Source organism: Empidonax traillii, unplaced genomic scaffold, assembly GCF_003031625.1.
Source record: "Empidonax traillii isolate 1590-97213 ecotype Southwest subspecies unplaced genomic scaffold, ASM303162v1 scaffold1630:size80602, whole genome shotgun sequence".
Taxonomy (NCBI): Eukaryota; Metazoa; Chordata; class Aves; order Passeriformes; family Tyrannidae; genus Empidonax; species Empidonax traillii.
This window is the reverse complement of record NW_020956823.1, coordinates 46,020-61,332: the sequence shown is the minus strand read 5'-3', so window position 1 is coordinate 61,332 and position 15,313 is coordinate 46,020. Positions and strand designations below refer to the sequence as shown.

The 15,313-nt window shown below is 45.7% G+C and overlaps 1 long non-coding RNA gene across 1 annotated transcript in view; it reads right to left on the bottom strand.

Moving 5' to 3' along the window:
• The window catches only part of LOC114070624, a 75,845-nt gene that overhangs the window by 17,927 nt on the left and 42,605 nt on the right, over positions 1-15,313 (bottom strand). Inside the window, exon 2 of the long non-coding RNA XR_003573946.1 lies at positions 2,372-2,490. This is a non-coding gene — a long non-coding RNA (uncharacterized LOC114070624). The remainder of the gene's footprint in view (positions 1-2,371; positions 2,491-15,313) is intronic.

Below are 15,313 nucleotides of genomic sequence, written 5' to 3'. Positions count from 1 at the left end.
CTGGATCCCTGGAAGTGTCCAAGGCCAGGTTGGAGCAGCCTGGGCTGGTGGGAGGTGTCCCTGCCCGTGGCAGGGGGTGGAACAGGATAATATTCAATGCCCTTTCCAACCCAAACCACTCTGGGATTCTCTGACTTTATTACCATCTCCTGGTGTTTCCTGTGTCCCAGGATGCAGTCCCAGGTCCCACCACCTTTCAAACTGTGGCATCAGCTAAAAAAATGTCCTCCTAAACATGTCGCAAAGACTGGCTTGAAATGTAAAACTCAGACTGTCATCAAGGACATGGCAGTGCTGTTTCCAGCTCAGGAAGCCAGGTCATTTTGGGTTCCCATAAATAGAAAGTGGCGAGCCAGGAAAAAGAAAAAAAAAAAAGAAAATTAAAAAAAAAAAAGTACTCAGATTCTTGTTGCACAATTCTTCTCCTCCTGCTCTTGATTTAATGCCAGTGTAACCAAAAGATTGACCTACAAGAGCTCAGATTTCCTTCCTGTTTCTTGCCTCCCATCTCCCTGTCTAATAGCTGTGTGTTATCTGCAAACCCTGCTCCAGTTCTCTTCACCACAGCTAAACACACTGTCAGATGAATCAGCACTTCAGCACGAGCCAACCCCATCCCAGCACCAGCAGAGGTTATATCAACACAGCCATGGCTTTTTAGCCTGCTTTCCTAAGAAAACAAGGTTTATGTAAACACAGCAGCTCCCAATCTGCCTCTGCCCCTGTTCAGAATTGGGGATATTTTTTTTATTTTTATTTTTTTTTTGAACCATGGGCCGGTTTCAACCGTATTTAATGAAAGGATGGAAATCTCGGTGCCATTAAGGGAAGGTGGGAGGGAAAACAGAGATTCCCAAAGCTGGGATCCTGCTGTGGGCATCAGACTCAGGTGTGAGGTGCTGGGATTCCTGAATCTCACCTCCAATTAGCTCTTTCTCCATTTGTTTCAGTCACAAGTTTGACCTGGTCCTGAAAAGGACCAAAAGGATCCAAAAGGTCCTTGTTTGGTTTTTCTCTGAAAGAGAGTGGAGAAAATCTTGGCTGGGAGGGTGGGCAGGCCCTGGCACAGGTTGGGCAGAGGAGCTGTGGCTGCCCCTGGATCCCTGGAAGTGTCCAAGGCCAGGTTGGATTTGGAGCACCCTGGGCTGGTGGAAGGTGTGGAATGGGATGGGCTTTAAGGTCCCTTCCAACCCAAACCACTCCATGAGCCTGTGATTCTGGGATTGGATGAGTGGCTCACCTTGAGCCCCACAGTATCTTATCCCAGAACATTTACCACTTCTAAGACACAAATCCTCAAGCAGAGAGTCAAGAGTGGCCCTGATATCTCCCACAGACACGTCCTGAAGCCAGGACTGCCCCACACCGAGGTTCTTGGCCAGTTTGAGTTCCACATTCCAGAGGGTTCATCCTTCCACACTGGCACAAGCAAATCCTCAGCCTGGGAGAGCTCCTGTGACCCTGACACCACGAAGGCTCCTCCTCATTTAGTCCCTGACAAAACAGAGCCTTCGAATCTTTCCCACTCAGGACAATCTGTCCTTTCCCTGTGATCACACCCAGCTCTCCACAGGTGACAGAGCCCACCTTGTCACCTCCTCAGGGCTGCCTTTTGGCTTCTTTCTGCACCATGGGGAGATATGATATGATATTATATTAATTAGATTATATTCTATTATTGTATTTATTCTCTTTTGAACTGCTAATGGCAAACCCTCTCTGCATCTCAACCAGCCAGCGGACAGCATGTCCTTCATTATTCCCTATTAGAGCTGGCACAACAGGCTGAGGTGCCAGACAAGGACTGAGAGAAAAAAAAAAATAGCTAAAAGGTATCAGAAAACATACACATGCTCCAATTTGTGAAAAAAAAACACCAAAATATTATAGCCAGGGAGGTATTTTTAGGCTCCCATAAACCGACAGGTGCCTACATTGTGCTGCAAGTCTTTAATCTATAAAATTGGATTTACAGCCAGTGCCTCCCCGAGAATGAGTGTGCCTGAGAGCCACAAAGCCCCACATTCTCTGCACATTTAACTGCCACAAATTCAGGGCTTAGCAGAGAAACGTGCACGTGCTCTTGGTAAATTTTCTCCAGGTTTTGAGGGCCGCGGAGCAGAAGAGGGAGGGGAGGGGTGTTGGGATTTTGTGGGGGGTTTTTTTGTTGCTGTTTTGGGTGAGCTTTCACTTAATCAGAGCTCTAACAGCATGGGAGTTTTTCCTTGGAAAGCTGGCCTGGAATCAGGGTGTTTAAACAGCAAACAGTTTAGAACCCAACAGCTAATGACTCCAGCAGGGTTAAAGCAAACCATCCCCAGTGGCTTCCCTCCCCACTGCATCTGTTTTGACTGTAAAAACAAAAACCCACCAGCTGTACAGAAAGGATTTCTCCTCCAGTCTGCAAACAGAGCAGATTATTTCACCACAAATGCTGTCAGGTCTTTAGTCTGGCAGGCAGAAACGCAGCCCTGGGCAGATCCCTCCACCCTGCTAAACAGAAACACGGGGGAGGGCTCAGTTGGTGCAGACAATGGGTGTGTGGTGGTAAATCACTCGAAGCAATTATGAAGTTTGTACAAGGCTGAGGGAGCTCGGTTACTGCAGCAGGGAGAGCCCCCAAAAACCCAGTCTGGAATTCAAAACTCGGGGTTCCCACAAACCTCCCAGTATCTTTCACCACAGGGACTTGTTTTCCCACGTGTGTAAATGCCCATGTACATCCTCATGTTTACATAAAACACGCCCATGGTGACTTTTCAACAGTGGTGAGCTGGGTTACTGCCTGCTTCTGTATTTCTAAAGAATTTAAAGCCCGAAGAACAGAGTCCTGGTGCTGTAAACCAGGAGTTATTTGGGTGTTTGGAACACCTCAGAACCAGTTCTGAACCTCAGGACTAAACCCTTCTATTGTCAGGTGGCTCTGCCAGTGGAAGCAACATTGATTTATTTAAGTTATCAAGGAGTTCCTTCCCTTCAAAATTAACTTACGACTTTCCAACTCCAACTGGTGCTTCTGCCCATGAGATGAAAATGCTGCAAGAGAACACCTCATTCCCTTGATTTCCTTGATTTCTCATTAATAACATCCAGTTTTAATGCCTTACTGGTAGCTCTGCTTCAAAAACAGGGAAGCTGAGTCACTGAAAAGTTGAAGATAAATTCAGCAAGCAACATTCCCAGCCCAGATTCCGACCAGTGCAATGCCCTGTCCTCCAACTGCTTCTCGAGGAGGATTCTCTCACTATTACTGATCATCAGTCTCTACAGGTCTGTGCTCCACAAAGGCCAAGAGGAAATCACAGGTTCCACAATAAACACCTGACAAACTTCTCCATGGAATCTGTGTCTGCTGTCTGACCTTACTATCCCTGAACTAGGAGAGTAGGATTTAGCAATTAAAAAAAAAAAACAACAACAACAACAACTATTTATGCTTTAAAGTTATTCCTGCAAAAGCATCAATCCTTTCTGTGCTTTTAAGGACTGGTTACTTATTCCCCCCAAGGAAGTGAGCCATAAATGTAAATTGTGCAGTTGCAAGCAATGAAAAGAAAGTGTTGGTTTGGTTTTAGTAGGATTTGGGAGTAGGATTTCAGGAATCCCTGAAATCAGAGCAGTCTTGTGCCTGTGTGGCTCCTTCCAGGAACAGGAACAGGAGCCAGTGACTCCTGGAATCCTGGAAGGCAGCACCCCGTGTGGTGTCCGAGGTCAGCCCCCGAGGAGCAGGAATGCTCTGAGGGAGAGGGTGATGTCAGCCCCAAACACGGCATGGAAAGGATCCAGGAAACTCGTCAGTCCTGCAGCCGCTCAGGAACAAATATTTAAGTTGGGAATTAGCAAGGAGACCAACTGGGAGCGGGGCAGGGGAGCTCTGGAGAGAGGCACGGCAGGAACGGGATCGGAAAAGCAGGTTCTGTCCTGCTCGTTCCTCCGGCTGCTCTGCCCAGCCCGGAGCGTTTGTATCCACCAGGCACCTGGATCTGCATCCCCTCTGGACACTGGGAATATCCCCTTACAGAGGGGCTGGAATGTCTTAACACGGAGAACTCCTGCCTGGTGGGGAAACAGCAACTTCGGTGAAATTACTGTCCCTTGGAATAAAAAAAACAATCGCCCCAGATCTGAACCTGCCACGGTCTGATCCTTCCCCCCCCACCACGTCAATCCCAGCCTGGGAGAACCGGTTTTATACACCCACTGATTCCACCTTCTGCTCCTGGAATGTTTTATGCCCATGTGAGAGCCAGGCTGGAGAGCCCTTCTGGGAGCAGGTAATGGTTGATGCACAGTTCATAAAAGCACAGCTCCAGCTTCCTTCAGACAAAGAAAATGTCCTGTGTCTCTCCCGTGCAACAATTTCACTGCTGCCTCAGTCGTTGTTTTTTTTTTCCTGGAATTTCCTGCATCAACAACCAGAAATCCCTTTTTTTTTTTTTTTTTTTGCTTCAAACATGCAGGTGTTTGTGAAATATTTCTCCCTTCCCTGCAGTGAAAAAGAGAAAAATCTGGCATTTTGGAGACCACAAGCACAAGTCCATGGCTGGCCCAAGGAACCATCCCAGGAGGTTTGGAGGGAATGAGCTTAAGGGAATCAGAGAATCCCAGAATCCCAGGATGATTTGGGTTGGAAGGGACCTTACAGATCATCTCATCCCACCCCCTGCCACGGGCAGGGACACCTTCCACCAGCCCAGGTTGCTCCAAGCCCCATCCAACCTGGCCTTGGACACTTCCAGGGATCCAGGAGCAGCCACAGCTTCCATGGGTAACCACCCTCCCAGGGAAGGATTTCTCCCTAAAAAATGTCTCCCTGTGCAGTAAAATTCCAAGGATGGAGAGAGAGAGAGAGAGAGAGAGAAAGACTTGAGCCCTGATTCACAGAGCTGGAAACCAGAACAGGAAGGGGAGCCCAGAACTGCTGCTGCACCACAGCCTCGAAACCCGGGAACTCACAGGATGCCACCAACTTTCCCTACAAACGCTCCCATCTGCTCTTCCCTGCCAGTCACTTCCTCTCCCCTCTTCTTTATTCAGTGCTTTGCTGTTTGTTCTGCTGCCAGTTATTTCCATATTTTCCTCAAGTGGGTTAACTTCTCCACCAGACTTTTTTGATGTCTCTGTGGAGCCACAAGGCCTTGATATCCCCGATGATCCCTTCAGATAATTCCCAGTTTCCAGCAGCATTCCCCACACGGGGTTCCATTCCCAAAAGCATTCTGGGTGCCCCAGTGTGAGTGTGGGGGATAATTCTCCTGGATGTGGTGTTGATACCCACAGGGGTGCACGTGCACATCCGCCCCTGGATAAATCACTGGAGCCACGTCCTATTTACAGGAGGAAAGAGCAACCAGATTGTGGTTGGAACACAGGGATCCATAAGGAAGTGCTTTGTTTCTCAGGGATAAAGAAGGATTCCTCTTTGCCCCTCAGAACTAGATCAGCCTGTGGGGCAACACAGGCTTTCTGTGGTAAGAAAAATCATTTCTCTCTGTTTTAGATGATTGGCCTTCAGAGATGCTTTGCAGCCACTGTCTGAGCAGAAAAACTCTGCAGAGTTGCAACAAAGCAAGTTCATGAGAAAATCAGCCCCAAATTCACTGAACAGTGAACACCAATCTCGATTTTGAGGGGGGTGGGGAGTGGAAGAGGACCTGCTAACAAGTTCTATTACGCTCAGGAAGAAAACTGAGTACAAAACTCATGCCTTAGCAATTTCAGGGAAAAGTGTTGCCCTTGTGCAGGGCTCAAACTTCACACTGCGCTGAGAATAAACTCGCAGACAGCACTGACAGCTGTGGGAATGGTGCCATGGATTAAAACGTTGATGCCAACAGGAGGAGTGACCCAGCAGAGCATCCTGTGCTCAGGTACAGGACAGCTGAGACAGGGAGCAACACCTCGGGGAGCCTGAGGCTTGGGAAGGGAAACAGAGCCTGAAGGAGTTCCTGAGGAGAAGCCTAAACTCTTTAAAAATGGGTTAAAAGGCAGAAATTATGAAATTGCTCGTCAATCCCTTGGATCCCTCTTGCCAGAGAAAAAGGGAAAGCTTCAAAGTGGGATGGAGGAAAGCAGGAGTAGGTAAATAAATGTGTTTTATTTATAAATAAAATGTCTCAGACGTCTCCTGCCCCCACCCCGATAAAAGGCAAATATCTACACTGAGCCATGGCCAGTGGAACTAAAAAAAATATCAATTAGCATAAAGGATATGTAATTGTTGGAGCTGGTGGTGACCCAGCCCTGGAAGCGTTCCAGGCCAGGTTGGATGGGGTTTGGAGCAACCTGGGCTAGTGGAAGATGTCCCTGCCCACGGCAGGGGGTGGAACTGGATGGGCTTTAAAGTCCCTTCCAACACAAACCATTCCATGATTCCATGATAATCTTTTCACTGATTTGCTTAAGATGATGTGAAAGTGGGTGCCTTGTGGCAGCCCTTGGATTCCTCCTCTCCATATCAGGGAACTGTGTTTTTCATCAGATCAGGGACAGAAAGGGAGGGAGCCACAGTTTGGAATTCCCGATCTGCACATCCCTCCTTGTGCTCGGAGTGTGCACCAGGAACAGAACCAGGGAACACTCCCAGAAGGTGTCTCAGAACGCTGCTGCAGGAGAAAGCTACTTATCCAAACCTGAGTCTTTGCAGACTCCCAGGAAAAAAAAAAAAAAAAAGTGACAATCCAAGGCCCCATCCATGAGAACAGGAGTTCTGTGTGGTGGGAAGCACAGCCACGGATTCCAATCCATCTTCTGGTAGCCATGGAGTGAAACCCCACGGCTTGGGGGGATCACCTTCCCCTCTTCCCTGGCTCTGTGACCCCCTGGGAGCTGAGGATAAACATCCCCAGCTTTGCAGACCCTCACAGCGCTCACAACTGACAGTGCTCCGGGTGCCTTTGCTCATTTTCTGCCCTGGAGTGATGGAAGATCCCCTGGTGGAAGATTCCCTGGCACTTTCCCTTCCCGTGCCTCCCCTCAGCTCCCGGGCAGGAGCGTGGTGGGGGAAGGAATGGCTGGAATGTGTTTGCTGGAGCCCAGTTTGCTGCTCTGCACTCACTTGCTGCTTCCTGTCAGACTGCAAGGGGGGGGAGGGAAAAAAAAAACCAACAAACAAACAGGGGTGGGTGTTTTTTTTTTAATATCTCCCGTTCAAATTGTAGCTGAGGCTCCTTTTTTTTTTTTTTTCCTTGGGATAAAAGAATGTTTTATTAATGGAAATTATGCAAATAAAAATACTCTTAATTCCTCTTTTCCTTTCGTTTGCTCCTGTTTATAAGGGCTCGGGCATGCAGGTCTGGGTATCTCACCCAGTATCTATTCCGATGGGCTTGCTTTGCAGAACAAAGACATGGAAATTGGGAATCCAGTTCTCCAATCTCCTCGTGCTGTCAGGGCCACATGCAGAGGCACCGGGGGAGCCAGCAGAACAAGATTGACGAGGAATAACCTCGGGATTGAGGGAGTTTCCCGGCTGTCACTGAGCCAACCGAGTAACTCTGAAAAGATTCTCCCCCAGCCCTCAAAACCAGGGCAAGAAGTGCTCAGGGATAATTCTGCTCGAAACAGCTGCAGGAACAAACCCTCCTGGCTTCCAGGGACCAGGAGCTCATGGAATCATGGAATGCTTTGAGTCAGAGGGCTCCTTTAAAGGTCCAACCCCACCACCACCACCACCACCACCACGAGCAGGAACTTCTTCCACTAGACCAGGCTGAAGATGTTTCTTCTGCTTCCTGAATAGGTTGGGAAAAGCAGAACAAACCCACCACAATCAAAAACAAAAAAAAAGGTTTGTGTCAAAGTTGGGGTTGTTGTTTCTCCAAAGAGGGAAAAAAAAAAAAAAGCTACAATTTTATTGATTATTCCCTCCACAACTCCCTGGGCACTCCAAGCTCCATGAGAGCCGCTGGAAGTTGCTCTCGCTTTGAAATCTCTTCAAGAAAAAAACAAAAAAACTACAATTGATACAAGATTTTTTCCTCGTGGTGATAATGAAACCTTTCTGTGTGGTGCCATCTGAGAGCAGCTGCCCTCAGCTGTCGAGCTCCAGAGCCCCCCGTTTCTCGTTGCAGGCCTTACAGTTGGCCCCGCACGCAGCGTTTTCATCTGCTCCCCTGCCATCTGAAATCCCAGGCATTTTTAGACGTGTTCCTTAAATGTCATTTACAGAGGTTACTGCCTTGGAATATCTAAACCCAACTGCAGCTGTATGTCCCTAAAAAAAGCAAACGAGCTCCATTTAGATTGTGTGCACGGCGGCAGAACCAAAAGCATCCACGGATTCCAAATTATTGGAGGATGTGTCTATTTTTTGCTTCTGCTATAATTGGGAGGAAAATAACCACTAAAAAAAAAAAATTTTTTTTAAAAAAAAGGGAAAAAGAAAAGAAGAAAAAAAAAGAAATAGTGACATGTTTCATAACAAGCAGGGAGGGTTTTAAAAACCCATCTCTTGGTGATGTTTCATCTGGATTTTTCAAAGCACGAGGACATGGAGGGATCACTGAGGTTGGAAAAGGCCTCCAGGGTCAACTTGTGACCCGTTCCCACCTTGTCAGCCAGACCAGAGCACTCAGTGCCACATCCAGCTGTTCCTTGGGTGCCTCAAGGGACGGTGATTCCGTCACCTCCCTGAGAGATCTGTAGGGTTTCATTCTTTAATTTACCCCATAAATTAAAAGTCACAAGACTCCCTGAGCACTGCCCTCCATATTCATCCCCCAAATTAAGAGTGGGTTGAGGCTCAGCACGTGTCTCTATCCCTGCTGGAAACTTTCCCCTCAGAGGATTTTCCCTAAATCCCAAGGGACACATCCCACTGTTACATTCAGCCTGGATATTTCCATACTGGTTTTTCCCTACAGTACAATCTCCTTTTTATATATATTTTTTTTAATATGGTTTTATTACAAATTGTAGCTTAACACGAATGAACTGTCACCATTCCTCACCCCCCAGCATCCCTCACGCTGGTTTTTTTCCCACGGCCTCCCTCTTCCACTCCTGCCACCTCAGCCCTTCCCTGGCTCTTTATTTTCTGAAATATTTGCAGCTCCAAGGAAGGACCCGCGCGGATCCCGAAGAGAGAAATCAGCCCCCGGAGAAGTGTTAAATAGCGGCACTTTTAAAGCTCCAACAGCAACACGAGCCGCGGTTCCCTTTCACAAGTACATTTCCCAAAGCAATCACGCGGGGTGCGAGTTAAACAAAGATGTTGGCACCCAAAAGGGGCTGCAAAATTATTCAGGATTTGCGTTCCTGGAGGTAACGAGGGGAGAGGGCTTAGCGGGGAGTTTGGGCTTTGTTTGAAAAGTTCAGCACCTTTGAGCTACGCCCTCCTCAGAGAGGCCGAACTCGACAAATCGCCTCGTCAGAGCAGCTCCAGCCACGTTTCGCCCTCCCAGTCTGAGATCTGATGCTCTGATTGACGGAATTCAAGCAAAAATTAAAGTCATCTCCGAGACAAAACTCTCAATTGAAAGCTTGCCCGGCTGGGCGTGCAGGGGTTGCCTCTGACTCAGAGTAAAGGCGAAATAATTCTAATTACTCAGGGGCCACTGCTTGGGGGTTTGATCAGCGTTTACCTCCTTTAACCTTGATAGAATTTCGTCCATCTAAGAAGAGTTCAGGCCGAAATATCAGGTTTCCTGGTTTTGTCTGCATTATATAAATGATCTCTGGGGATTTTATTGCGTGGAGTTTATTTTGCTGTTTGGATTTTAGGGTTGAACTCCGCAATGCTGAACCCGCTTTAATCATTTTGGCCATTGTTTATATCTCAAAAAAGACCATTTACAGCCAGATTTAAAAAAAAAAATATAAATTAAAGATACTCTTCGTTAATAAAACATGAAAAGCAAGCATCTTTTAAAGCATCTATGAATTAATGTCTCTTCTATTGAAGAAAGACAGTGCAGGGAACTTTAGATTGGAATCCCACCACAAGTTTTAGGGGGAAAAATCTAATTCATCTGGGCATTTATAGACAGAAAATCACTTCTGATTTTGACATCCAAGGATTTTTCTCAGGCCAGGGCATGTCCAGTCAAGGGTTGAAATTTAAATTTAAATCCTCAATTCCCAATTTGCAACCACCACTCTCCTGCTTTGTCCAGGAAAGCAGCACAAATGGGAAAACTCCCCCGGTGAAAATGAGGTGTTGGGGGGAGAATCCCTGGGAGGAGAGGGAAACAGAAGCATTTACAGTGAGTCATCCAGGCTCTGGGAGCATCCAGGGAAGAAGGTACAGAGGGATGCAGGGAAAAGGGACGGGAATGTTGAGCTCCAGCGAGGAGGGTGAGGATTCCAGCAGGTTTGTGATGGTCACAGAGGCAGGAGCCACACGGCGAGTGGTCTGTTTGGGCACCAGGATGTGGGGAGAATATTCCCATGGCACATCAGGGAGGGAAATTTGTGGGATCCACTGAGCTGCTCAGCAGCTCTGAATGAAGAATTAGCCCTAACTGGAGCTGATTCTGAGGTGAGGCAGAGGGTAAAGTCCCATCTCCTTGTGGATTTTACTGCACACAGGGATGGGGAATAAGGAGAGGGGTGAAGGGAGAATAAGGAATTCACAATCTACCTGAAATTCTACCCTCAACACGCAGGAAGGCTTGGCATCTGCTCACAGGATCCACTGCCGGGATCGGGGGATGAGCCAAGCTGGGAGGGAGGGCCCTCAGGAGAACTCCAGCCAGGAATCCACCCCAACCTCCCCGGAGTTTAAAAGCGGGCAGAGCCCGGAAACCTCCAGGACACGTTTTTGGGCAATCCATTCCCCAGCCCGGCTGCCTAATGAGGCAAAAGGATATTTTTTAACTATCCATTACACCATTAGCCAAGTTTGGCTGGGCTTTTGTAAACAAACAGAACAACTAAACGCTTTTCTGTTACATCAGTTAATAGACAGATCCCCGAATGTAGGAGAAAAAACCACCTACGGACGCAGACAGCATATGGAACTTGTTGAGGAGAGAGATGCATCTCCATCCTCCACAACAACAGAGTCAATAACAGCTATAAATACGGTTCTGTCGCCGATTTGGGGGGCTGGGGTTTTTTTGTCATTCGGAAGGTGGGAGAATCTAAACAAGGGCGGCACCGCCGGACACGTCACGGGACCGCATTTCCACGCAGAGTTATGCAGATTTTCCACGCTCACAAGCCTGCACAGATTTCGCAGCGTGTTGCCCGTGACCCCAGCGCTGATGTATTTTAGTGTTATAAAGCAGGCTGGGAACATTCTCCCGCTGACTCGGCTCAAAATGCAGCTCCCGGGCTGCTCACCGACACCTTTTAAACGAGGTTAAACCCCCGCGCAAACCGGGGGGCAACAACAACCGAGAAATCAGCGCTCTCCCCGTGGAAAGGAAAAGGTGTGAATTTCTCCCTTTGACACTTGGATGGGATAATAACGACGGGAAGAAGCTGCCAGGAACTACAAACCAGCTAAATATAGAGGCTCTTATTTCCCCCTTTCAGCTCCAGCTGCTGGGTCCCAGCTACGTGCTCAGGTGAGCAGCTCCTCCAGGATCCAGCCTCCCAGGAAATTCTCTTTACACCGCCCTTTAATGTTCTTTATGCACCTGCACTTGCTGCCACTGCATACTTCTTAAAATCTTACTCTTTTATATATATATATAATTTTTTATTATTTTTTTAATACAGTTTCTCACATAGCTATAAGGTTGAGGCAGAGCAGGTCCCGTGCTCTGTTTAATGGAAGATGGGTTTACAAACAGCTATTTTTGCTGTAGATGTGTTTAACAAGGAGAAAAACAGGTATATTTAGTGGGAATATATTCCACATCCACGGCCCCTACAGCACTGGCACACCAACCCAGCGTGGAAGTGCTAATGGGTATTTCCCTCCATAAATCCAATTAGTATTAATTGGAGCTGCATCCACCTTTTGAAAGAGAAACACACGCTGAGAAGTGACTTAGCACAGTGGGATTACTCACCTATATCAGCTACCAAAATGGTGACAAACACCAGCCCCTCAGTGCCACGCTGGGATTATTCCCTACAGAATAGAGAGGGATATTTGACATTTCCAAGGAAAGCAGCCACACACAACGACCCCTTCCATGCATTTCCTGCCCTTTTCCCTAAGAAATCTCTTATTCCGAGGCTTTATTCATGAAAAAAAAAACCAGAAGGGGAGAGAAAATGAGTCTGGTTTATTTTAGGATCTCGAGGGAAGTGTGTGACAACAGCTATGGAATGACTCCCTGTCTTTCCGGAAGGATTCGTTTCAGAGCTTGTTGGAAAATGCACCAGCACAGCTCGAAACAGTTGGCTGTGCTTTGTGGCGGTGTCTGGTAGGAACTAACAGTAATTATTGATATTTTTTTGTTGCTTATACTTATTATTAACATTAAACTATTAATATGAAACTGCTAATAGGGCAAATAAATGTTAGGCCAAGCAGAACGTTGGCTGATTTGCTTTGAAGCAATGACAGCACGGGGTTAATAAAAAAAAAAGAAATAATAAAAATATCTACGTGAACATGCCTTCCCAAAACTGAGATTGAGGACTCAGTCCCCAGACCTGAAGTGAGGTTAAAAAGTGGAAGATCACAGGTGAGAGTGGGTCATACCATCAGTTCATAGCGGTGGGTTTAATGTAGGGTGATAAATCCATCAGAGTGAAATAAGGCACTGAAGGTAAACTGCTCACCCTGAAAAATATATTTATATTCTGTGTATATATTCATTATATATATATATGTGTGTGCACTTATATATAATATATAAAATAAATGTTGTATATTGTATATATTATATATAATATATGTGTTATATATAGTATATAAAATACGTTGTGTATTTTTATATTTATATGTATTATATATAAATATACACGTATTAGAAAGATGGGACACAAACACTTTGCACAAACCACAAAATGAGAACAAAAAAAAAAAAAAAAAAAAAAAAAAAAAAAAAAAAAAAAAAAAAAAAAAAAAAAAAAAAAAAAAAAAGCCCACAAAGAAAACCTGGAATGCTCCATTCTAATCACAACCTCCTGATGGGCAATTCCTGAGCAGAACAGAAAGCTAAAGATGGCAAACGAGGATCCTTTAGGAATTTCTTCCACATCCCTCCCAGAGACGACCCCAAAAGGCTTTAAATGTAATTTCTAAGTTTAGCAGGTACTGGGATTTCAGTGCAATAAGGACCTTTTCACCCTTTTTTTTGAACCTCACACCCAAAGGGTCAATGATAAGGATGAAACCCCATAAAATTCCCCTTCCTTCCATGCAGTGCCCCAAACAGAGGGGATCCAAAGCACTCTGGAAAGCATTTTTATTTCTCAAACCCAACTGCAAACTCATTTTAACCGAATTTTCCAAGGCCCCAGAGCTCTTCCCAAAGCTTTTTGCCCAGTCATAAAACCAGCAATTACATCTAGAGAAGAGATAATTACCCCACCAGAAGCACTTTCCAAAGGAATGTTTAGGGGGGACAGGGAAAAAAAAAAAAAAAAAAAGAGAGAGATTCAGACATTTATTTTTTTGAACTAAAACATGTCCTAAATGCAGGGATGTGTTTCCCACCCAAAACAGATTTAAGAGCGGGGTTAAATTAAAAATTCTTGGAGTTTTCTACTGGAAGTGCTGACAGACCCTAAAATACAGCGACACCCGTGGGTGTCACTGGAATAAAGTGGCATTTAAGGCTTTTTTTTTTTTTTTTTTTTTTTTTTTTTTTTTTTTTTTTTTTTTTTTTTTTTTTTTTTTTTTTTTTTTTTTTTTTTTTTTTTAGTATTCTGCTAGACTTTGATTTCTGCAAAGGTCACATTTGAATAAAACTATCAGTAAACCTCATTATCAGCTTTGCCAGAAAGGCACCTTTTTTTATTATTTTTTTTTTTTTTATTTTTCCAGCCTAACTTGCAGAGTTTTAAAGCCCAAATTTGTGTCCCTGTCAAATCTTTCCTCCTGTGCCGTTCCTGATGGAAATCCAGGAGGGCAAAAGGAGGATGAAGGACTTCCCTGGAGCAGAATTCCCTGTGACACAGCACAAGGCAAACCCTCTTGGCTCTCTCCCAAGCCTCTTTTCTCTTTGATTAGATCCCCATGGGGTGCTTAGGAAGCTTAAATGCTACACGGGATTTTCCGGCAAAAGAAAGCAGCGCCGGGGGGCTCCACACCCAAAATTCAGAATTGGCTTTGCACAAAAAAAAGAAAGCAGATTCGGGTGGGACCTGCCCTGCTTGCTGTGTCACTGCCCGTACCCCACTGTTTGTTCGTTTATCCCGGGAAAGTTATTAAAAGTTTGGTTTAATTACAGGAAAGATCGAGGCTTCTGCCTACAGTTCAGTTTGGAGTTGTGTTCTGAGCTGGAAAAATCAGAGGAATTCAGAATTCAGAACTCAGAATTCAGAATTTAAAATCCAGAATTTCGAATTCTGAATTTAGAACCCAGGATTTAGAATTCTGAACTCAGAATTTAGAATTCTGAAGTCAGAATTTAGAACTCAGAATTTAGAATTCAGAGTTTAGAGTTCGGAATTCAGAGCCCAGGCAATCAGAACCCTGAGTTTCTTCTCCCGACACGTTTTCAACGCTTTGGGGAACCACAAAGAGATTTAATTGTGGTGAGGTGGGACTGCTAAAATGAACTTCTATTTTTGGACGCCTAATTCCAGGGATATAATCCACAGTCCTCAGCTAAAGAAGGAGAGGAATATCAGGGAATGATGTCTGGGAGCTGCTGTGATGGACAGGGAGGATCACAGGGCTTTGGAGGAGCTTAAAAAACAAAACTAAACTGAAACAACCCACAGAAAACCCCACCACAAAAAACACTACAGTGTAAATTCTGGTCAGACTCTTTGGTTTTTCTTCATTCTAAGGGATTTAGTATCTTATACCAGTTTAAAATAGCCTGATTTCCTACTGGAAGCTATGGAATTCCTGATAAACTGCAGTGAGGGAAGGCAGAAGTGTCTCTCATCACTGCTGCCTGTGCTGCTTCCACAGAGCATTCTCAGCAGTGGGAATGCTGCAGCTCTGGGAGAGAAGGATTCACTGCTGCAGAGTGTTTCTGGATCAGAAATTAAAAAGGAATCCTATCCATGTATCTTGGATTCCAGCTTGCTGTGGACATCATCACCAGAAAGTGGAGGAGCTTAACTTGCCATCCTATAAATTACCTGGATCTAAAAGCTTCTGTCTGCCCTTACCTGGCTCATAACACTGCAGGTTATCTGCAATTCCCACCCCTGGGAGTGTCCACCCCATCCCTGGGAGTGTCCACCCCATCCCTGGGAGTGTTCCAGGCCAGGCTGGATGTGGTTTGGA